This window comes from Phalangium opilio, unplaced genomic scaffold (assembly GCF_054372755.1).
Source record: "Phalangium opilio isolate 3A_F unplaced genomic scaffold, DU_Popi_V2 ptg000031l_1, whole genome shotgun sequence".
Lineage (NCBI taxonomy): Eukaryota > Metazoa > Arthropoda > Arachnida > Opiliones > Phalangiidae > Phalangium > Phalangium opilio.
In genome coordinates this window covers 3,520,211-3,533,823 of record NW_028324158.1, presented here as the reverse complement: position 1 = coordinate 3,533,823, position 13,613 = coordinate 3,520,211, and the positions used below count along the sequence as shown (strand labels likewise).

General features: G+C 45.4%; 74 non-coding genes across 74 annotated transcripts; all 74 read right to left on the bottom strand.

Annotated features, from left to right (window-relative positions):
- Positions 1–26: 26 nt before the first annotated feature.
- On the bottom strand, positions 27–98 carry TRNAA-CGC (transfer RNA alanine (anticodon CGC)). The gene has a single exon. It is a non-coding gene; the product is annotated as a tRNA-Ala (tRNA).
- Positions 99–158: 60 nt separating this feature from the next.
- TRNAA-UGC (transfer RNA alanine (anticodon UGC)) lies at positions 159–230 on the bottom strand. Its single transcript has one exon. It is a non-coding gene; the product is annotated as a tRNA-Ala (tRNA).
- Positions 231–290: 60 nt separating this feature from the next.
- Positions 291–362, bottom strand: TRNAA-UGC (transfer RNA alanine (anticodon UGC)). The gene has a single exon. It is a non-coding gene; the product is annotated as a tRNA-Ala (tRNA).
- Positions 363–423: 61 nt separating this feature from the next.
- On the bottom strand, positions 424–495 carry TRNAA-CGC (transfer RNA alanine (anticodon CGC)). The gene has a single exon. It is a non-coding gene; the product is annotated as a tRNA-Ala (tRNA).
- Positions 496–555: 60 nt separating this feature from the next.
- On the bottom strand, positions 556–627 carry TRNAA-UGC (transfer RNA alanine (anticodon UGC)). The gene has a single exon. It is a non-coding gene; the product is annotated as a tRNA-Ala (tRNA).
- A 193-nt stretch (positions 628–820) lies between these two features.
- TRNAA-CGC (transfer RNA alanine (anticodon CGC)) lies at positions 821–892 on the bottom strand. The gene has a single exon. It is a non-coding gene; the product is annotated as a tRNA-Ala (tRNA).
- Positions 893–952: 60 nt separating this feature from the next.
- On the bottom strand, positions 953–1,022 carry TRNAA-CGC (transfer RNA alanine (anticodon CGC)). Its single transcript has one exon. It is a non-coding gene; the product is annotated as a tRNA-Ala (tRNA).
- Positions 1,023–1,084: 62 nt separating this feature from the next.
- Positions 1,085–1,156, bottom strand: TRNAA-UGC (transfer RNA alanine (anticodon UGC)). Its single transcript has one exon. It is a non-coding gene; the product is annotated as a tRNA-Ala (tRNA).
- A 194-nt stretch (positions 1,157–1,350) lies between these two features.
- On the bottom strand, positions 1,351–1,422 carry TRNAA-CGC (transfer RNA alanine (anticodon CGC)). Its single transcript has one exon. It is a non-coding gene; the product is annotated as a tRNA-Ala (tRNA).
- A 60-nt stretch (positions 1,423–1,482) lies between these two features.
- Positions 1,483–1,554, bottom strand: TRNAA-UGC (transfer RNA alanine (anticodon UGC)). The gene has a single exon. It is a non-coding gene; the product is annotated as a tRNA-Ala (tRNA).
- A 323-nt stretch (positions 1,555–1,877) lies between these two features.
- On the bottom strand, positions 1,878–1,949 carry TRNAA-UGC (transfer RNA alanine (anticodon UGC)). Its single transcript has one exon. It is a non-coding gene; the product is annotated as a tRNA-Ala (tRNA).
- A 61-nt stretch (positions 1,950–2,010) lies between these two features.
- TRNAA-CGC (transfer RNA alanine (anticodon CGC)) lies at positions 2,011–2,082 on the bottom strand. The gene has a single exon. It is a non-coding gene; the product is annotated as a tRNA-Ala (tRNA).
- A 60-nt stretch (positions 2,083–2,142) lies between these two features.
- On the bottom strand, positions 2,143–2,214 carry TRNAA-CGC (transfer RNA alanine (anticodon CGC)). The gene has a single exon. It is a non-coding gene; the product is annotated as a tRNA-Ala (tRNA).
- Positions 2,215–2,404: 190 nt separating this feature from the next.
- On the bottom strand, positions 2,405–2,476 carry TRNAA-UGC (transfer RNA alanine (anticodon UGC)). Its single transcript has one exon. It is a non-coding gene; the product is annotated as a tRNA-Ala (tRNA).
- Positions 2,477–2,537: 61 nt separating this feature from the next.
- TRNAA-CGC (transfer RNA alanine (anticodon CGC)) lies at positions 2,538–2,609 on the bottom strand. The gene has a single exon. It is a non-coding gene; the product is annotated as a tRNA-Ala (tRNA).
- A 60-nt stretch (positions 2,610–2,669) lies between these two features.
- Positions 2,670–2,741, bottom strand: TRNAA-UGC (transfer RNA alanine (anticodon UGC)). The gene has a single exon. It is a non-coding gene; the product is annotated as a tRNA-Ala (tRNA).
- A 326-nt stretch (positions 2,742–3,067) lies between these two features.
- TRNAA-CGC (transfer RNA alanine (anticodon CGC)) lies at positions 3,068–3,139 on the bottom strand. Its single transcript has one exon. It is a non-coding gene; the product is annotated as a tRNA-Ala (tRNA).
- Positions 3,140–3,199: 60 nt separating this feature from the next.
- Positions 3,200–3,271, bottom strand: TRNAA-CGC (transfer RNA alanine (anticodon CGC)). The gene has a single exon. It is a non-coding gene; the product is annotated as a tRNA-Ala (tRNA).
- A 192-nt stretch (positions 3,272–3,463) lies between these two features.
- On the bottom strand, positions 3,464–3,535 carry TRNAA-UGC (transfer RNA alanine (anticodon UGC)). The gene has a single exon. It is a non-coding gene; the product is annotated as a tRNA-Ala (tRNA).
- A 61-nt stretch (positions 3,536–3,596) lies between these two features.
- TRNAA-CGC (transfer RNA alanine (anticodon CGC)) lies at positions 3,597–3,668 on the bottom strand. Its single transcript has one exon. It is a non-coding gene; the product is annotated as a tRNA-Ala (tRNA).
- Positions 3,669–3,728: 60 nt separating this feature from the next.
- TRNAA-UGC (transfer RNA alanine (anticodon UGC)) lies at positions 3,729–3,800 on the bottom strand. Its single transcript has one exon. It is a non-coding gene; the product is annotated as a tRNA-Ala (tRNA).
- A 193-nt stretch (positions 3,801–3,993) lies between these two features.
- Positions 3,994–4,063, bottom strand: TRNAA-CGC (transfer RNA alanine (anticodon CGC)). The gene has a single exon. It is a non-coding gene; the product is annotated as a tRNA-Ala (tRNA).
- A 62-nt stretch (positions 4,064–4,125) lies between these two features.
- TRNAA-UGC (transfer RNA alanine (anticodon UGC)) lies at positions 4,126–4,197 on the bottom strand. Its single transcript has one exon. It is a non-coding gene; the product is annotated as a tRNA-Ala (tRNA).
- Positions 4,198–4,390: 193 nt separating this feature from the next.
- Positions 4,391–4,462, bottom strand: TRNAA-CGC (transfer RNA alanine (anticodon CGC)). Its single transcript has one exon. It is a non-coding gene; the product is annotated as a tRNA-Ala (tRNA).
- A 60-nt stretch (positions 4,463–4,522) lies between these two features.
- TRNAA-UGC (transfer RNA alanine (anticodon UGC)) lies at positions 4,523–4,594 on the bottom strand. Its single transcript has one exon. It is a non-coding gene; the product is annotated as a tRNA-Ala (tRNA).
- A 61-nt stretch (positions 4,595–4,655) lies between these two features.
- TRNAA-CGC (transfer RNA alanine (anticodon CGC)) lies at positions 4,656–4,727 on the bottom strand. Its single transcript has one exon. It is a non-coding gene; the product is annotated as a tRNA-Ala (tRNA).
- Positions 4,728–4,787: 60 nt separating this feature from the next.
- Positions 4,788–4,859, bottom strand: TRNAA-CGC (transfer RNA alanine (anticodon CGC)). Its single transcript has one exon. It is a non-coding gene; the product is annotated as a tRNA-Ala (tRNA).
- Positions 4,860–4,919: 60 nt separating this feature from the next.
- TRNAA-CGC (transfer RNA alanine (anticodon CGC)) lies at positions 4,920–4,991 on the bottom strand. The gene has a single exon. It is a non-coding gene; the product is annotated as a tRNA-Ala (tRNA).
- Positions 4,992–5,051: 60 nt separating this feature from the next.
- On the bottom strand, positions 5,052–5,123 carry TRNAA-UGC (transfer RNA alanine (anticodon UGC)). Its single transcript has one exon. It is a non-coding gene; the product is annotated as a tRNA-Ala (tRNA).
- Positions 5,124–5,449: 326 nt separating this feature from the next.
- On the bottom strand, positions 5,450–5,521 carry TRNAA-CGC (transfer RNA alanine (anticodon CGC)). Its single transcript has one exon. It is a non-coding gene; the product is annotated as a tRNA-Ala (tRNA).
- A 60-nt stretch (positions 5,522–5,581) lies between these two features.
- On the bottom strand, positions 5,582–5,653 carry TRNAA-CGC (transfer RNA alanine (anticodon CGC)). Its single transcript has one exon. It is a non-coding gene; the product is annotated as a tRNA-Ala (tRNA).
- A 192-nt stretch (positions 5,654–5,845) lies between these two features.
- On the bottom strand, positions 5,846–5,917 carry TRNAA-UGC (transfer RNA alanine (anticodon UGC)). Its single transcript has one exon. It is a non-coding gene; the product is annotated as a tRNA-Ala (tRNA).
- Positions 5,918–5,978: 61 nt separating this feature from the next.
- TRNAA-CGC (transfer RNA alanine (anticodon CGC)) lies at positions 5,979–6,050 on the bottom strand. Its single transcript has one exon. It is a non-coding gene; the product is annotated as a tRNA-Ala (tRNA).
- A 60-nt stretch (positions 6,051–6,110) lies between these two features.
- TRNAA-UGC (transfer RNA alanine (anticodon UGC)) lies at positions 6,111–6,182 on the bottom strand. Its single transcript has one exon. It is a non-coding gene; the product is annotated as a tRNA-Ala (tRNA).
- Positions 6,183–6,375: 193 nt separating this feature from the next.
- Positions 6,376–6,445, bottom strand: TRNAA-CGC (transfer RNA alanine (anticodon CGC)). Its single transcript has one exon. It is a non-coding gene; the product is annotated as a tRNA-Ala (tRNA).
- Positions 6,446–6,507: 62 nt separating this feature from the next.
- On the bottom strand, positions 6,508–6,579 carry TRNAA-UGC (transfer RNA alanine (anticodon UGC)). The gene has a single exon. It is a non-coding gene; the product is annotated as a tRNA-Ala (tRNA).
- Positions 6,580–6,772: 193 nt separating this feature from the next.
- On the bottom strand, positions 6,773–6,844 carry TRNAA-CGC (transfer RNA alanine (anticodon CGC)). Its single transcript has one exon. It is a non-coding gene; the product is annotated as a tRNA-Ala (tRNA).
- A 60-nt stretch (positions 6,845–6,904) lies between these two features.
- On the bottom strand, positions 6,905–6,976 carry TRNAA-UGC (transfer RNA alanine (anticodon UGC)). Its single transcript has one exon. It is a non-coding gene; the product is annotated as a tRNA-Ala (tRNA).
- A 61-nt stretch (positions 6,977–7,037) lies between these two features.
- TRNAA-CGC (transfer RNA alanine (anticodon CGC)) lies at positions 7,038–7,109 on the bottom strand. The gene has a single exon. It is a non-coding gene; the product is annotated as a tRNA-Ala (tRNA).
- A 60-nt stretch (positions 7,110–7,169) lies between these two features.
- Positions 7,170–7,241, bottom strand: TRNAA-UGC (transfer RNA alanine (anticodon UGC)). Its single transcript has one exon. It is a non-coding gene; the product is annotated as a tRNA-Ala (tRNA).
- A 323-nt stretch (positions 7,242–7,564) lies between these two features.
- On the bottom strand, positions 7,565–7,636 carry TRNAA-UGC (transfer RNA alanine (anticodon UGC)). The gene has a single exon. It is a non-coding gene; the product is annotated as a tRNA-Ala (tRNA).
- Positions 7,637–7,697: 61 nt separating this feature from the next.
- On the bottom strand, positions 7,698–7,769 carry TRNAA-CGC (transfer RNA alanine (anticodon CGC)). Its single transcript has one exon. It is a non-coding gene; the product is annotated as a tRNA-Ala (tRNA).
- A 60-nt stretch (positions 7,770–7,829) lies between these two features.
- Positions 7,830–7,901, bottom strand: TRNAA-UGC (transfer RNA alanine (anticodon UGC)). Its single transcript has one exon. It is a non-coding gene; the product is annotated as a tRNA-Ala (tRNA).
- A 323-nt stretch (positions 7,902–8,224) lies between these two features.
- Positions 8,225–8,296, bottom strand: TRNAA-UGC (transfer RNA alanine (anticodon UGC)). Its single transcript has one exon. It is a non-coding gene; the product is annotated as a tRNA-Ala (tRNA).
- Positions 8,297–8,357: 61 nt separating this feature from the next.
- Positions 8,358–8,429, bottom strand: TRNAA-CGC (transfer RNA alanine (anticodon CGC)). Its single transcript has one exon. It is a non-coding gene; the product is annotated as a tRNA-Ala (tRNA).
- A 60-nt stretch (positions 8,430–8,489) lies between these two features.
- Positions 8,490–8,561, bottom strand: TRNAA-CGC (transfer RNA alanine (anticodon CGC)). The gene has a single exon. It is a non-coding gene; the product is annotated as a tRNA-Ala (tRNA).
- A 60-nt stretch (positions 8,562–8,621) lies between these two features.
- Positions 8,622–8,693, bottom strand: TRNAA-UGC (transfer RNA alanine (anticodon UGC)). Its single transcript has one exon. It is a non-coding gene; the product is annotated as a tRNA-Ala (tRNA).
- Positions 8,694–8,753: 60 nt separating this feature from the next.
- TRNAA-UGC (transfer RNA alanine (anticodon UGC)) lies at positions 8,754–8,825 on the bottom strand. Its single transcript has one exon. It is a non-coding gene; the product is annotated as a tRNA-Ala (tRNA).
- Positions 8,826–9,018: 193 nt separating this feature from the next.
- TRNAA-UGC (transfer RNA alanine (anticodon UGC)) lies at positions 9,019–9,090 on the bottom strand. The gene has a single exon. It is a non-coding gene; the product is annotated as a tRNA-Ala (tRNA).
- A 193-nt stretch (positions 9,091–9,283) lies between these two features.
- Positions 9,284–9,355, bottom strand: TRNAA-CGC (transfer RNA alanine (anticodon CGC)). Its single transcript has one exon. It is a non-coding gene; the product is annotated as a tRNA-Ala (tRNA).
- A 60-nt stretch (positions 9,356–9,415) lies between these two features.
- TRNAA-CGC (transfer RNA alanine (anticodon CGC)) lies at positions 9,416–9,487 on the bottom strand. The gene has a single exon. It is a non-coding gene; the product is annotated as a tRNA-Ala (tRNA).
- Positions 9,488–9,547: 60 nt separating this feature from the next.
- TRNAA-UGC (transfer RNA alanine (anticodon UGC)) lies at positions 9,548–9,619 on the bottom strand. The gene has a single exon. It is a non-coding gene; the product is annotated as a tRNA-Ala (tRNA).
- A 323-nt stretch (positions 9,620–9,942) lies between these two features.
- Positions 9,943–10,014, bottom strand: TRNAA-UGC (transfer RNA alanine (anticodon UGC)). The gene has a single exon. It is a non-coding gene; the product is annotated as a tRNA-Ala (tRNA).
- A 61-nt stretch (positions 10,015–10,075) lies between these two features.
- On the bottom strand, positions 10,076–10,147 carry TRNAA-CGC (transfer RNA alanine (anticodon CGC)). Its single transcript has one exon. It is a non-coding gene; the product is annotated as a tRNA-Ala (tRNA).
- A 60-nt stretch (positions 10,148–10,207) lies between these two features.
- TRNAA-CGC (transfer RNA alanine (anticodon CGC)) lies at positions 10,208–10,279 on the bottom strand. Its single transcript has one exon. It is a non-coding gene; the product is annotated as a tRNA-Ala (tRNA).
- Positions 10,280–10,340: 61 nt separating this feature from the next.
- Positions 10,341–10,412, bottom strand: TRNAA-CGC (transfer RNA alanine (anticodon CGC)). Its single transcript has one exon. It is a non-coding gene; the product is annotated as a tRNA-Ala (tRNA).
- A 59-nt stretch (positions 10,413–10,471) lies between these two features.
- TRNAA-UGC (transfer RNA alanine (anticodon UGC)) lies at positions 10,472–10,543 on the bottom strand. Its single transcript has one exon. It is a non-coding gene; the product is annotated as a tRNA-Ala (tRNA).
- A 193-nt stretch (positions 10,544–10,736) lies between these two features.
- Positions 10,737–10,808, bottom strand: TRNAA-CGC (transfer RNA alanine (anticodon CGC)). Its single transcript has one exon. It is a non-coding gene; the product is annotated as a tRNA-Ala (tRNA).
- A 61-nt stretch (positions 10,809–10,869) lies between these two features.
- On the bottom strand, positions 10,870–10,941 carry TRNAA-CGC (transfer RNA alanine (anticodon CGC)). Its single transcript has one exon. It is a non-coding gene; the product is annotated as a tRNA-Ala (tRNA).
- Positions 10,942–11,000: 59 nt separating this feature from the next.
- On the bottom strand, positions 11,001–11,072 carry TRNAA-UGC (transfer RNA alanine (anticodon UGC)). The gene has a single exon. It is a non-coding gene; the product is annotated as a tRNA-Ala (tRNA).
- A 193-nt stretch (positions 11,073–11,265) lies between these two features.
- TRNAA-CGC (transfer RNA alanine (anticodon CGC)) lies at positions 11,266–11,337 on the bottom strand. The gene has a single exon. It is a non-coding gene; the product is annotated as a tRNA-Ala (tRNA).
- Positions 11,338–11,398: 61 nt separating this feature from the next.
- On the bottom strand, positions 11,399–11,470 carry TRNAA-CGC (transfer RNA alanine (anticodon CGC)). Its single transcript has one exon. It is a non-coding gene; the product is annotated as a tRNA-Ala (tRNA).
- Positions 11,471–11,531: 61 nt separating this feature from the next.
- TRNAA-CGC (transfer RNA alanine (anticodon CGC)) lies at positions 11,532–11,603 on the bottom strand. Its single transcript has one exon. It is a non-coding gene; the product is annotated as a tRNA-Ala (tRNA).
- Positions 11,604–11,664: 61 nt separating this feature from the next.
- TRNAA-CGC (transfer RNA alanine (anticodon CGC)) lies at positions 11,665–11,736 on the bottom strand. The gene has a single exon. It is a non-coding gene; the product is annotated as a tRNA-Ala (tRNA).
- Positions 11,737–11,796: 60 nt separating this feature from the next.
- On the bottom strand, positions 11,797–11,868 carry TRNAA-CGC (transfer RNA alanine (anticodon CGC)). Its single transcript has one exon. It is a non-coding gene; the product is annotated as a tRNA-Ala (tRNA).
- A 192-nt stretch (positions 11,869–12,060) lies between these two features.
- Positions 12,061–12,132, bottom strand: TRNAA-CGC (transfer RNA alanine (anticodon CGC)). Its single transcript has one exon. It is a non-coding gene; the product is annotated as a tRNA-Ala (tRNA).
- Positions 12,133–12,193: 61 nt separating this feature from the next.
- Positions 12,194–12,265, bottom strand: TRNAA-CGC (transfer RNA alanine (anticodon CGC)). The gene has a single exon. It is a non-coding gene; the product is annotated as a tRNA-Ala (tRNA).
- A 60-nt stretch (positions 12,266–12,325) lies between these two features.
- On the bottom strand, positions 12,326–12,397 carry TRNAA-CGC (transfer RNA alanine (anticodon CGC)). The gene has a single exon. It is a non-coding gene; the product is annotated as a tRNA-Ala (tRNA).
- Positions 12,398–12,720: 323 nt separating this feature from the next.
- On the bottom strand, positions 12,721–12,792 carry TRNAA-UGC (transfer RNA alanine (anticodon UGC)). Its single transcript has one exon. It is a non-coding gene; the product is annotated as a tRNA-Ala (tRNA).
- Positions 12,793–12,853: 61 nt separating this feature from the next.
- On the bottom strand, positions 12,854–12,925 carry TRNAA-CGC (transfer RNA alanine (anticodon CGC)). Its single transcript has one exon. It is a non-coding gene; the product is annotated as a tRNA-Ala (tRNA).
- A 60-nt stretch (positions 12,926–12,985) lies between these two features.
- On the bottom strand, positions 12,986–13,057 carry TRNAA-CGC (transfer RNA alanine (anticodon CGC)). The gene has a single exon. It is a non-coding gene; the product is annotated as a tRNA-Ala (tRNA).
- Positions 13,058–13,118: 61 nt separating this feature from the next.
- Positions 13,119–13,190, bottom strand: TRNAA-CGC (transfer RNA alanine (anticodon CGC)). Its single transcript has one exon. It is a non-coding gene; the product is annotated as a tRNA-Ala (tRNA).
- A 59-nt stretch (positions 13,191–13,249) lies between these two features.
- On the bottom strand, positions 13,250–13,321 carry TRNAA-UGC (transfer RNA alanine (anticodon UGC)). The gene has a single exon. It is a non-coding gene; the product is annotated as a tRNA-Ala (tRNA).
- A 193-nt stretch (positions 13,322–13,514) lies between these two features.
- TRNAA-CGC (transfer RNA alanine (anticodon CGC)) lies at positions 13,515–13,586 on the bottom strand. Its single transcript has one exon. It is a non-coding gene; the product is annotated as a tRNA-Ala (tRNA).
- Positions 13,587–13,613: the final 27 nt, after the last annotated feature.

Below are 13,613 nucleotides of genomic sequence, written 5' to 3'. Positions count from 1 at the left end.
AATACTTTTAGACTTAAACCGCGAAATGGAGATACCGGGGGTTGAACCCGGGACTTCTCACATGCGAAGCGAGCGCTCTTCCACTGAGCTATATCCCCTACGATTGTATAAGTAGACATCATCGTAAAATTAAATACTTTTAGACTAAAACCGCGAAATGGAGATACCGGGGGTCGAACCCCGGACTTCTCACATGCAAAGCCAGCGCTCTTCCACTGAGCTATATCCCCTTTGGATGTGCAAGTAGAGATCATCGTAAAATTGAATACTTTTTGACTAAAGCCGCGAAATGGAGATACCGGGGGTTGAACCCGGGACTTCTCACATGCAAAGCGAGCGCTCTTCAACTGAGCTATATCCCCTTCGGATGTACAAGTAGAGATCATCGCAAAATTAAATACTTTTAGACTAAAAAGCGCGAAATGGAGATACCGGGGGTCGAACCCGGTACTTCTCACATGCGAAGCGAGCGCTCTTCCACTGAGCTATATCCCCTTCGGATGTACAAGTAGAGATCATCGTAAAATTGAATACTTTTTGACTAAAGCCGCGAAATGGAGATACCGGGGGTTGAACCCGGGACTTCTCACATGCAAAGCGAGCGCTCTTCAACTGAGCCATATCCCCTATGGATGTACAAGTAGAGATCATCGCAAAATTAAATACTTTTCGACTAAAAGGCGCGAAATGGAGATACCGGGGGTCGAACCTGGCACTTCTCACATAAAAAGCCAACGTTCTTCCACTGAGCTATATCCCCTTCGGATGTACTAGTAGAGATCATCGTAAAATTAAATACTTTTAGACTAAAACCGCGAAATGTAGACACCGGGGTTCGAACCCGGGACTTCTCACTTGCGAAGCGAGCGCTCTTCCACTGAGCTATATCCCCTTCGGATGTACTAGTAGAGATCATCGTAAAATTAAATACTTTTAGACTAAAACCGCGAAATGGAGACACCGGGGTTCGAACCCGGGACTTCTCACATGCGAAGCGAGCGCTCTTCCACTGAGCTATATCCAATTCGGATGTACTAGTAGAGATCATCGTAAAATTAAATACTTTTAGACTAAAACCGCGAAATGGAGATACCGGGGGTTGAACCCGGGACTTCTCACATGCAAAGCGAGCGCTCTTCCACTGAGCTATATCCCCTTTGGATGTACAGGTAGAGATCATCGCAAAATTAAATACTTTTAGACTAAAAGGCGCGAAATCGAGATACCGGGGGTCGAACCTGGCACTTCTCACATAAAAAGCCAACGTTCTTCCACTGAGCTATATCCCCTTCGGATGCACAAGTAGAGATTATCGTTAAATTAAATACTTTTAGACTAAAACCGACGAAATGGAGAAACCGGGGGTTGAACCCGGGACTTCTCACATGCGAAGCGAGCGCTCTTTCACTGAGCTATATCCCCGACGAGTGTACAAGTAGAGATCATCGTTAAATTAAATACTTTTAGACTAAAACCGCGAAATGGAGATACCGGGGGTTGAACCCGGGACTTCTCACATGCAAAGCGAGCGCTCTTCCACTGAGCTATATCCCCTTTGGATGTACAAGTAGAGATCATCGCAAAATTAAATACTTTTAGACTAAAAGGCGCGAAATGGAGATACTGGGGTTCGAACCCGGCACTTCTCACATAAAAAGCCAACGTTCTTCCACTGAGCTATATCCCCTTCGGATGTACAAGTAGAGATCATCGTAAAATTAAATACTTTTAGACTAAAACCGCGAAATGGAGATACCGGGGGTTGAACCCGGGACTTCACTTGCGAAGCGAGCTCTCTTCCTCTGAGCTATATCCCCTTCGGATGTACTAGTAGAGATCATCGTAAAATTAAATACTTTTAGACTAGAACCGCGAAATGGAGATACCGGGGTTCGAACCCGGTACTTCTCACATGCAAAGCGAGCGCTCTTCCACTGAGCTATATCCCCTTCGGATGTACAAGTAGAGATCATCGTAAAATTAAATACTTTTAGACTAAAACCGACGAAATGGAGATACCGGGGGTTGAACCCGGGACTTCTCACATGCGAAGCGAGCGCTCTTCCACTGAGCTATATCCCCTACGAGTGTACGAGTAGAGATCATCGTTAAATTAAATACTTTTAGACTAAAACCGCGAAATGGAGATACCGGGGGTTGAACCCGGTACTTCTCACATGCGAAGCGAGCGCTCTTCCACTGAGCTATATCCCCATCGGATGTACAAGTAGAGATCATCGTTAAATTAAATACTTTCAGACTAAAACCGCGAAATGGAGATACCGGGGATTGAACCCGGGACTTCACATGCGAAGCGAGCTCTCTTCCTCTGAGCTATATCCCCTTCGGATGTACTAGTAGAGATCATCGTAAAATTAAATACTTTTAGACTAAAACCGCGAAATGGAGATACCGGGGTTCGAACCCGGGACTTCTCTCATGCAAAGCGAGCGCTCTTCCACTGAGCTATATCCCCTTCGGATGTACAAGTAGAGATCATCGCAAAATTAAATACTTTTAGACTAAAAAGCGCGAATTGGAGATACCGGGGGTCGAACCCGGTACTTCTCACATGCGAAGCGAGCGCTCTTCCACTGAGCTATATCCCCATCGGATGTACAAGTAGAGATCATCGTTAAATTAAATACTTTTAGACTAAAACCGCGAAATGGAGATACCGGGGGTTGAACCCGGGACTTCTCACATGCAAAGCGAGCGCTCTTCCACTGAGCTATATCCCCTTTGGATGTACAAGTAGAGATCATCGCAAAATTAAATACTTTTAGACTAAAAGGCGCGAAATGGAGATACTGGGGGTCGAACCCGGCACTTCTCACACAAAAAGCCAACGTTCTTCCACTGAGCTATATCCCCTTCGGATGTACAATTAGAGATCATCGTAAAATTAAATACTTTTAGACTAAAACCGCGAAATAGAGATACCAGGGGTTGAACCCGGGACTTCTCACATGCAAAGCGAGCGCTCTTCCACTGAGCTATATCACCATCGCATGTACAAGTAGAGATCATCGTAAAATTAAATACTTTTAGACTAAAACCGACGAAATGGAGATACCGGGGGTTGAACCCGGGACTTCTCACATGCGAAGCGAGCGCTCTTCCACTGAGCTATATCCCCTACGATTGTATAAGTAGACATCATCGTAAAATTAAATACTTTTAGACTAAAACCGCGAAATGGAGATACCGGGGGTTGAACCCGGGACTTCTCACATGCGAAGCGAGCGCTCTTCCACTGAGCTATATCCCCTACGATTGTATAAGTAGACATCATCGTAAAATTAAATACTTTTAGACTAAAACCGCGAAATGGAGATACCGGGGGTCGAACCCCGGACTTCTCACATGCAAAGCCAGCGCTTTTCCACTGAGCTATATCCCCTTCGGATGTGCAAGTAGAGATCATCGTAAAATTGAATACTTTTTGACTAAAGCCGCGAAATGGAGATACCGGGGGTTGAACCCGGGACTTCTCACATGCAAAGCGAGCGCTCTTCAACTGAGCTATATCCCCTTCGGATGTACACGTAGAGATCATCGCAAAATTAAATACTTTTAGACTAAAAAGCGCGAAATGGAGATACCGGGGGTCGAACCCGGTACTTCTCACACGCGAAGCGAGCGCTCTTCCACTGAGCTATATCCCCTTCGGATGTACAAGTAGAGATCATCGTAAAATTGAATACTTTTTGACTAAAGCCGCGAAATGGAGATACCGGGGGTTGAACCCGGGACTTCTCACATGCAAAGCGAGCGCTCTTCAACTGAGCCATATCCCCTTTGGATGTACAAGTAGAGATCATCGCAAAATTAAATACTTTTCGACTAAAAGGCGCGAAATGGAGATACCGGGGGTCGAACCTGGCACTTCTCACATAAAAAGCCAACGTTCTTCCACTGAGCTATATCCCCTTCGGATGTACTAGTAGAGATCATCGTAAAATTAAATACTTTTAGACTAAAACCGCGAAATGGAGACACCGGGGTTCGAACCCGGGACTTCTCACATGCGAAGCGAGCGCTCTTCCACTGAGCTATATCCAATTCGGATGTACTAGTAGAGATCATCGTAAAATTAAATACTTTTAGACTAAAACCGCGAAATGGAGATACCGGGGGTTGAACCCGGGATTTCTCACATGCAAAGCGAGCGCTCTTCCACTGAGCTATATCCCCTTTGGATGTACAAGTAGAGATCATCGCAAAATTAAATACTTTTAGACTAAAAGGCGCGAAATGGAGATACCGGGGGTCGAACCTGGCACTTCTCACATAAAAAGCCAACGTTCTTCCACTGAGCTATATCCCCTTCGGATGTACTAGTAGAGATCATCGTAAAATTAAATACTTTTAGACTAAAACCGCGAAATGGAGACACCGTGGTTCGAACCCGGGACTTCTCACATGCGAAGCGAGCGCTCTTCCACTGAGCTATATCCCCTTCGGATGTACTAGTAGAGATCATCGTAAAATTAAAAACTTTTAGACTAAAACCGCGAAATGGAGATACCAGGGGTCGAACCCGGGACTTCTCACATGCAAAGCGAGCGCTCTTCCACTGAGCTATATCCCCTTCGGATGCACAAGTAGAGATCATCGTTAAATTAAATACTTTTAGACTAAAACCGACGAAATGGAGAAACCGGGGGTTGAACCCGGGACTTCTCACATGCGAAGCGAGCGCTCTTTCACTGAGCTATATCCCCGACGAGTGTACAAGTAGAGATCATCGTTAAATTAAATACTTTTAGACTAAAACCGCGAAATGGAGAAACCGGGGGTTGAACCCGGGACTTCTCACATGCGAAGCGAGCGCTCTTTCACTGAGCTATATCCCCGACGAGTGTACAAGTAGAGATCATCGTTAAATTAAATACTTTTAGACTAAAACCGCGAATTGGAGATACCGGGGGTCGAACCCGGTACTTCTCACATGCGAAGCGAGCGCTCTTCCACTGAGCTATATCCCCATCGGATGTACAAGTAGAGATCATCGTTAAATTAAATACTTTTAGACTAAAACCGCGAAATGGAGATACCGGGGGTTGAACCCGGGACTTCTCACATGCAAAGCGAGCGCTCTTCCACTGAGCTATATCCCCTTTGGATGTACAAGTAGAGATCATCGCAAAATTAAATACTTTTAGACTAAAAGGCGCGAAATGGAGATACTGGGGGTCGAACCCGGCACTTCTCACACAAAAAGCCAACGTTCTTCCACTGAGCTATATCCCCTTCGGATGTACAATTAGAGATCATCGTAAAATTAAATACTTTTAGACTAAAACCGCGAAATAGAGATACCAGGGGTTGAACCCGGGACTTCTCACATGCAAAGCGAGCGCTCTTCCACTGAGCTATATCACCATCGCATGTACAAGTAGAGATCATCGTAAAATTAAATACTTTTAGACTAAAACCGACGAAATGGAGATACCGGGGGTTGAACCCGGGACTTCTCACATGCGAAGCGAGCGCTCTTCCACTGAGCTATATCCCCTACGATTGTATAAGTAGACATCATCGTAAAATTAAATACTTTTAGACTAAAACCGCGAAATGGAGATACCGGGGGTTGAACCCGGGACTTCTCACATGCGAAGCGAGCGCTCTTCCACTGAGCTATATCCCCTACGATTGTATAAGTAGACATCATCGTAAAATTAAATACTTTTAGACTAAAACCGCGAAATGGAGATACCGGGGGTCGAACCCCGGACTTCTCACATGCAAAGCCAGCGCTTTTCCACTGAGCTATATCCCCTTCGGATGTGCAAGTAGAGATCATCGTAAAATTGAATACTTTTTGACTAAAGCCGCGAAATGGAGATACCGGGGGTTGAACCCGGGACTTCTCACATGCAAAGCGAGCGCTCTTCAACTGAGCTATATCCCCTTCGGATGTACACGTAGAGATCATCGCAAAATTAAATACTTTTAGACTAAAAAGCGCGAAATGGAGATACCGGGGGTCGAACCCGGTACTTCTCACACGCGAAGCGAGCGCTCTTCCACTGAGCTATATCCCCTTCGGATGTACAAGTAGAGATCATCGTAAAATTGAATACTTTTTGACTAAAGCCGCGAAATGGAGATACCGGGGGTTGAACCCGGGACTTCTCACATGCAAAGCGAGCGCTCTTCAACTGAGCCATATCCCCTTTGGATGTACAAGTAGAGATCATCGCAAAATTAAATACTTTTCGACTAAAAGGCGCGAAATGGAGATACCGGGGGTCGAACCTGGCACTTCTCACATAAAAAGCCAACGTTCTTCCACTGAGCTATATCCCCTTCGGATGTACTAGTAGAGATCATCGTAAAATTAAATACTTTTAGACTAAAACCGCGAAATGGAGACACCGGGGTTCGAACCCGGGACTTCTCACATGCGAAGCGAGCGCTCTTCCACTGAGCTATATCCAATTCGGATGTACTAGTAGAGATCATCGTAAAATTAAATACTTTTAGACTAAAACCGCGAAATGGAGATACCGGGGGTTGAACCCGGGATTTCTCACATGCAAAGCGAGCGCTCTTCCACTGAGCTATATCCCCTTTGGATGTACAAGTAGAGATCATCGCAAAATTAAATACTTTTAGACTAAAAGGCGCGAAATGGAGATACCGGGGGTCGAACCTGGCACTTCTCACATAAAAAGCCAACGTTCTTCCACTGAGCTATATCCCCTTCGGATGTACTAGTAGAGATCATCGTAAAATTAAATACTTTTAGACTAAAACCGCGAAATGGAGACACCGTGGTTCGAACCCGGGACTTCTCACATGCGAAGCGAGCGCTCTTCCACTGAGCTATATCCCCTTCGGATGTACTAGTAGAGATCATCGTAAAATTAAAAACTTTTAGACTAAAACCGCGAAATGGAGATACCAGGGGTCGAACCCGGGACTTCTCACATGCAAAGCGAGCGCTCTTCCACTGAGCTATATCCCCTTCGGATGCACAAGTAGAGATCATCGTTAAATTAAATACTTTTAGACTAAAACCGACGAAATGGAGAAACCGGGGGTTGAACCCGGGACTTCTCACATGCGAAGCGAGCGCTCTTTCACTGAGCTATATCCCCGACGAGTGTACAAGTAGAGATCATCGTTAAATTAAATACTTTTAGACTAAAACCGCGAAATGGAGATACCGGGGGTTGAACCCGGGACTTCTCACATGCAAAGCGAGCGCTCTTCCACTGAGCTATATCCCCTTTGGATGTATAAGTAGAGATCATCGCAAAATTAAATACTTTTAGACTAAAAGGCGCGAAATGGAGATACTGGGGGTCGAACCCGACACTTCTCACATAAAAAGCCATCGTTCTTCCACTGAGCTATATCCCCTTCGGATGTACAAGTAGAGATCATCGTAAAATTAAATACTTTTAGACTAAAACCGCGAAATGGAGATACCGGGGGTTGAACCCGGGACTTCACATGCGAAGCGAGCTCTCTTCCTCCGAGCTATATCCCCTTCGGATGTACTAGTAGAGATCATCGTAAAATTAAATACTTTTAGACTAAAACCGCGAAATGGAGATACCGGGGTTCGAACCCGGGACTTCTCACATGCAAAGCGAGCGCTCTTCCACTGAGCTATATCCCCTTCGGATTTACAAGTAGAGATCATCGTAAAATTAAATACTTTTAGACTAAAACCGACGAAATGGAGATACCGGAGGTTGAACCCGGGACTTCTCACATGCGAAGCGAGCGCTCTTCCACTGAGCTATATCCCCTACGAGTGTACAAGTAGAGATCATCGTTAAATTAAATACTTTTAGACTAAAACCGCGAAATGGAGATACCGGGGGTTGAACCCGGGACTTCTCACATGCAAAGCGAGCGCTCTTCCACTGAGCTATATCCCCTTTGGATGTACAAGTAGAGATCATCGCAAAATTAAATACTTTTAGACTAAAAGGCGCGAAATGGAGATACTGGGGGTCGAACCCGGCACTTCTCACACAAAAAGCCAACGTTCTTCCACTGAGCTATATCCCCTTCGGATGTACAAGTAGAGATCATCGTAAAATTAAATACTTTTAGACTAAAACCGCGAAATAGAGATACCGGGGGTTGAACCCGGGACTTCACGTGCGAAGCGAGCTCTCTTCCTCTGAGCTATATCCCCTTCGGATGTACTAGTAGAGATCATCGTAAAATTAAATACTTTTAGACTAAAACCGCGAAATGGAGATACCGGGGTTCGAACCCGGGACTTCTCACATGCAAAGCGAGCGCTCTTCCACTGAGCTATATCACCATCGCATGTACAAGTAGAGATCATCGTAAAATTAAATACCTTTAGACTAAAACCGACGAAATGGAGATACCGGGGGTTGAACCCGGGACTTCTCACATGCGAAGCGAGCGCTCTTCCACTGAGCTATATCCCCTACGATTGTATAAGTAGACATCATCGTAAAATTAAATACTTTTAGACTAAAACCGCGAAATGGAGATACCGGGGGTTGAACCCGGGACTTCTCACATGCGAAGCGAGCGCTCTTCCACTGAGCTATATCCCCTACGATTGTATAAGTAGACATCATCGTAAAATTAAATACTTTTAGACTAAAACCGCGAAATGGAGATACCGGGGGTCGAACCCCGGACTTCTCACATGCAAAGCGAGCGCTTTTCCACTGAGCTATATCCCCTTCGGATGTGCAAGTAGAGATCATCGTAAAATTGAATACTTTTTGACTAAAGCCGCGAAATGGAGATACCGGGGGTTGAACCCGGGACTTCTCACATGCAAAGCGAGCGCTCTTCAACTGAGCTATATCCCCTTCGGATGTACAAGTAGAGATCATCGCAAAATTAAATACTTTTAGACTAAAAAGCGCGAAATGGAGATACTGGGGGTCGAACCCGGTACTTCTCACATGCGAAGCGAGCGCTCTTCCACTGAGCTATATCCCCTTCGGATGTACAAGTAGAGATCATCGTAAAATTGAATACTTTTTGACTAAAGCCGCGAAATGGAGATACCGGGGGTTGAACCCGGGACTTCTCACATGCAAAGCGAGCGCTCTTCAACTGAGCCATATCCCCTTTGGATGTACAAGTAGAGATCATCGCAAAATTAAATACTTTTCGACTAAAAGGCGCGAAATGGAGATACCGGGGGTCGAACCTGGCACTTCTCACATAAAAAGCCAACGTTCTTCCACTGAGCTATATCCCCTTCGGATGTACTTGTAGAGATCATCGTAAAATTAAATACTTTTAGACTAAAACCGCGAAATGGAGACACCGGGGTTCGAACCTGGGACTTCTCACTTGCGAAGCGAGCGCTCTTCCACTGAGCTATATCCCCTTCGGATGTACTAGTAGAGATCATCGTAAAATTAAATACTTTTAGACTAAAACCGCGAAATGGAGACACCGGGGTTCGAACCCGGGACTTCTCACATGCGAAGCGAGCGCTCTTCCACTGAGCTATATCCCCTACGAGTGTACAAGTAGAGATCATCGTTAAATTAAATACTTTTAGACTAAAACCGCGAAATGGAGATACCGGGGGTTGAACCCGGGACTTCTCACATGCAAAGCGAGCGCTCTTCCACTGAGCTATATCCCCTTTGGATGTACAAGTAGAGATCATCGCAAAATTAAATACTTTTAGACTAAAAGGCGCGAAATGGAGATACTGGGGGTCGAACCCGGCACTTCTCACATAAAAAGCCAACGTTCTTCCACTGAGCTATATCCCCTTCGGATGTACAAGTAGAGATCATCGTAAAATTAAATACTTTTAGACTAAAACCGCGAAATGGAGATACCGGGGGTTGAACCCGGGACTTCACTTGCGAAGCGAGCTCTCTTCCTCTGAGCTATATCCCCTTCGGATGTACTAGTAGAGATCATCGTAAAATTAAATACTTTTAGACTAGAACCGCGAAATGGAGATACCGGGGTTCGAACCCGGGACTTCTCACATGCAAAGCGAGCGCTCTTCCACTGAGCTATATCCCCTTCGGATGTACAAGTAGAGATCATCGTAAAATTAAATACTTTTAGACTAAAACCGACGAAATGGAGATACCGGGGGTTGAACCCGGGACTTCTCACATGCGAAGCGAGCGCTCTTCCACTGAGCTATATCCCCTACGAGTGTACAAGTAGAGATCATCGTTAAATTAAATACTTTTAGACTAAAACCGCGAAATGGAGATACCGGGGGTTGAACCCGGGACTTCTCACATGCGAAGCGAGCGCTCTTCCACTGAACTATATCCCCTTCGGATGCACAAGTAGAGATCATCGCAAAATTAAATACTTTTAGACTAAAAAGCGCGAAATGGAGATACCGGGGGTCGAACCCGGTACTTCTCACATGCGAAGCGAGCGCTCTTCCACTGAGCTATATCCCCATCGGATGTACAAGTAGAGATCATCGTTAAATTAAATACTTTTAGACTAAAACCGCGAAATGAGATACCGGGGGTTGAACCCGGGACTTCTCACATGCAAAGCGAGCGCTCTTCCACTGAGCTATATCCCCTTTGGATGTACAAGTAGAGATCATCGCAAAATTAAATACTTTTAGACTAATAGGCGCGAAATGGAGATACTGGGGGTCGAACCCGGCACTTCTCACATAAAAAGCCAACGTTCTTCCACTGAGCTATATCCCCTTCGGATGTACTAGTAGAGATCATCGTAAAATTAAATACTTTTAGACTAAAACCGCGAAATGGAGACACCGGGGTTCGAACCCGGGACTTCTCACATGCGAAGCGAGCGCTCTTCCACTGAGCTATATCCCCTTCGGATGTACTAGTAGAGATCATCGTAAAATTAAATACTTTTAGACTAAAAAGCGCGAAATGGAGATACCGGGGGTCGAACCCGGTACTTCTCACATGCGAAGCGAGCGCTCTTCCACTGAGCTATATCCCCATCGGATGTACAAGTAGAGATCATCGTTAAATTAAATACTTTTAGACTAAAACCGCGAAATGAGATACCGGGGGTTGAACCCGGGACTTCTCACATGCAAAGCGAGCGCTCTTCCACTGAGCTATATCCCCTTTGGATGTACAAGTAGAGATCATCGCAAAATTAAATACTTTTAGACTAAAAGGCGCGAAATGGAGATACTGGGGGTCGAACCCGGCACTTCTCACATAAAAAGCCAACGTTCTTCCACTGAGCTATATCCCCTTCGGATGTACTAGTAGAGATCATCGTAAAATTAAATACTTTTAGACTAAAACCGCGAAATGGAGACACCGGGGTTCGAACCCGGGACTTCTCACATGCGAAGCGAGCGCTCTTCCACTGAGCTATATCCCCTTCGGATGTACTAGTAGAGATCATCGTAAAATTAAATACTTTTAGACTAAAACCGACGAAATGGAGAAACCGGGGGTTGAACCCGGGACTTCTCACATGCGAAGCGAGCGCTCTTTCACTGAGCTATATCCCCGACGAGTGTACAAGTAGAGTTCATCGTTAAATTAAATACTTTTAGACTAAAACCGACGAAATGGAGAAACCGGGGGTTGAACCCGGGACTTCTCACATGCGAAGTGAGCGCTCTTCCACTGAGCTATATCCCCTTCGGATGTACAAGTAGAGATCATCGCAAAATTAAATACTTTTAGACTAAAAAGCGCGAAATGGAGATACCGGGGGTCGAACCCGGTACTTCTCACATGCGAAGCGAGCGCTCTTCCACTGAGCTATATCCCCATCGGATGTACAAGTAGAGATCATCGTTAAATTAAATACTTTTAGACTAAAACCGCGAAATGGAGATACCGGGGGTTGAACCCGGGACTTTTCACATGCGAAGCGAGCGCTCTTCCACTGAGCTATATCCCCTTCGGATGTATAAGTAGAGATCATCGTAAAATTGAATACTTTTTGACTAAAGCCGCGAAATGGAGATACCGGGGTTGAACCCGGGACTTCTCAAATGCAAAGCGAGCGCTCTTCCACTGAGCTATATCCCCTTTGGATGTACAAGTAGAGATCCTCGCAAAATTAAATACTTTTAGACTAAAAGGCGCGAAATGGAGATACCGGGGGTCGAACCCGGTACTTCTCACATGCGAAGCGAGCGCTCTTCCACTGAGCTATATCCCCTTCGGATGTACTAGTAGAGATCATCGTAAAATTAAATACTTTTAGACTAAAACCGACGAAATGGAGATACCGGGGGTTGAACGCGGGACTTCTCACATGCGAAGCGAGCGCTCTTCCACTGAGCTATATCCCCTACGAGTGTACAAGTAGAGATCATCGTTAAATTAAATACTTTTAGACTAAAACCGCGAAATGGAGATACCGGGGGTTGAACCCGGGACTTCTCACATGCGAAGCGAGCGCTCTTCCACTGAGCTATATCCCCTTTGGATGTACAAGTAGAGATCATCGCAAAATTAAATACTTTTAGACTAAAAGGCGCGAAATGGAGATACTGGGGGTCGAACCCGGCACTTCTCACATAAAAAGCCAACGTTCTTCCACTGAGCTATATCCCCTTCGGATGTACAAGTAGAGATCATCGTAAAATTAAATACTTTTAGACTAAAACCGCGAAATGGAGATACCGGGGGTTGAACCCGGGACTTCACTTGCGAAGCGAGCTCTCTTCCTCTGAGCTATATCCCCTTCGGATGTACTAGTAGAGATCATCGTAAAATTAAATACTTTTAGACTAGAACCGCGAAATGGAGATACCGGGGTTCGAACCCGGGACTTCTCACATGCAAAGCGAGCGCTCTTCCACTGAGCTATATCCCCTTCGGATGTACAAGTAGAGATCATCGTAAAATTAAATACTTTTAGACTAAAACCGACGAAATGGAGATACCGGGGGTTGAACCCGGGACTTCTCACATGCGAAGCGAGCGCTCTTCCACTGAGCTATATCCCCTACGAGTGTACAAGTAGAGATCATCGTTAAATTAAATACTTTTAGACTAAAACCGCGAAATGGAGATACCGGGGGTTGAACCCGGGACTTCTCACATGCGAAGCGAGCGCTCTTCCACTGAACTATATCCCCTTCGGATGCACAAGTAGAGATCATCGCAAAATTAAATACTTTTAGACTAAAAAGCGCGAAATGGAGATACCGGGGGTCGAACCCGGTACTTCTCACATGCGAAGCGAGCGCTCTTCCACTGAGCTATATCCCCATCGGATGTACAAGTAGAGATCATCGTTAAATTAAATACTTTTAGACTAAAACCGCGAAATGAGATACCGGGGGTTGAACCCGGGACTTCTCACATGCAAAGCGAGCGCTCTTCCACTGAGCTATATCCCCTTTGGATGTACAAGTAGAGATCATCGCAAAATTAAATACTTTTAGACTAATAGGCGCGAAATGGAGATACTGGGGGTCGAACCCGGCACTTCTCACATAAAAAGCCAACGTTCTTCCACTGAGCTATATCCCCTTCGGATGTACTAGTAGAGATCATCGTAAAATTAAATACTTTTAGACTAAAACCGCGAAATGGAGACACCGGGGTTCGAACCCGGGACTTCTCACATGCGAAGCGAGCGCTCTTCCACTGAGCTATATCCCCTTCGGATGTACTAGTAGAGATCATCGT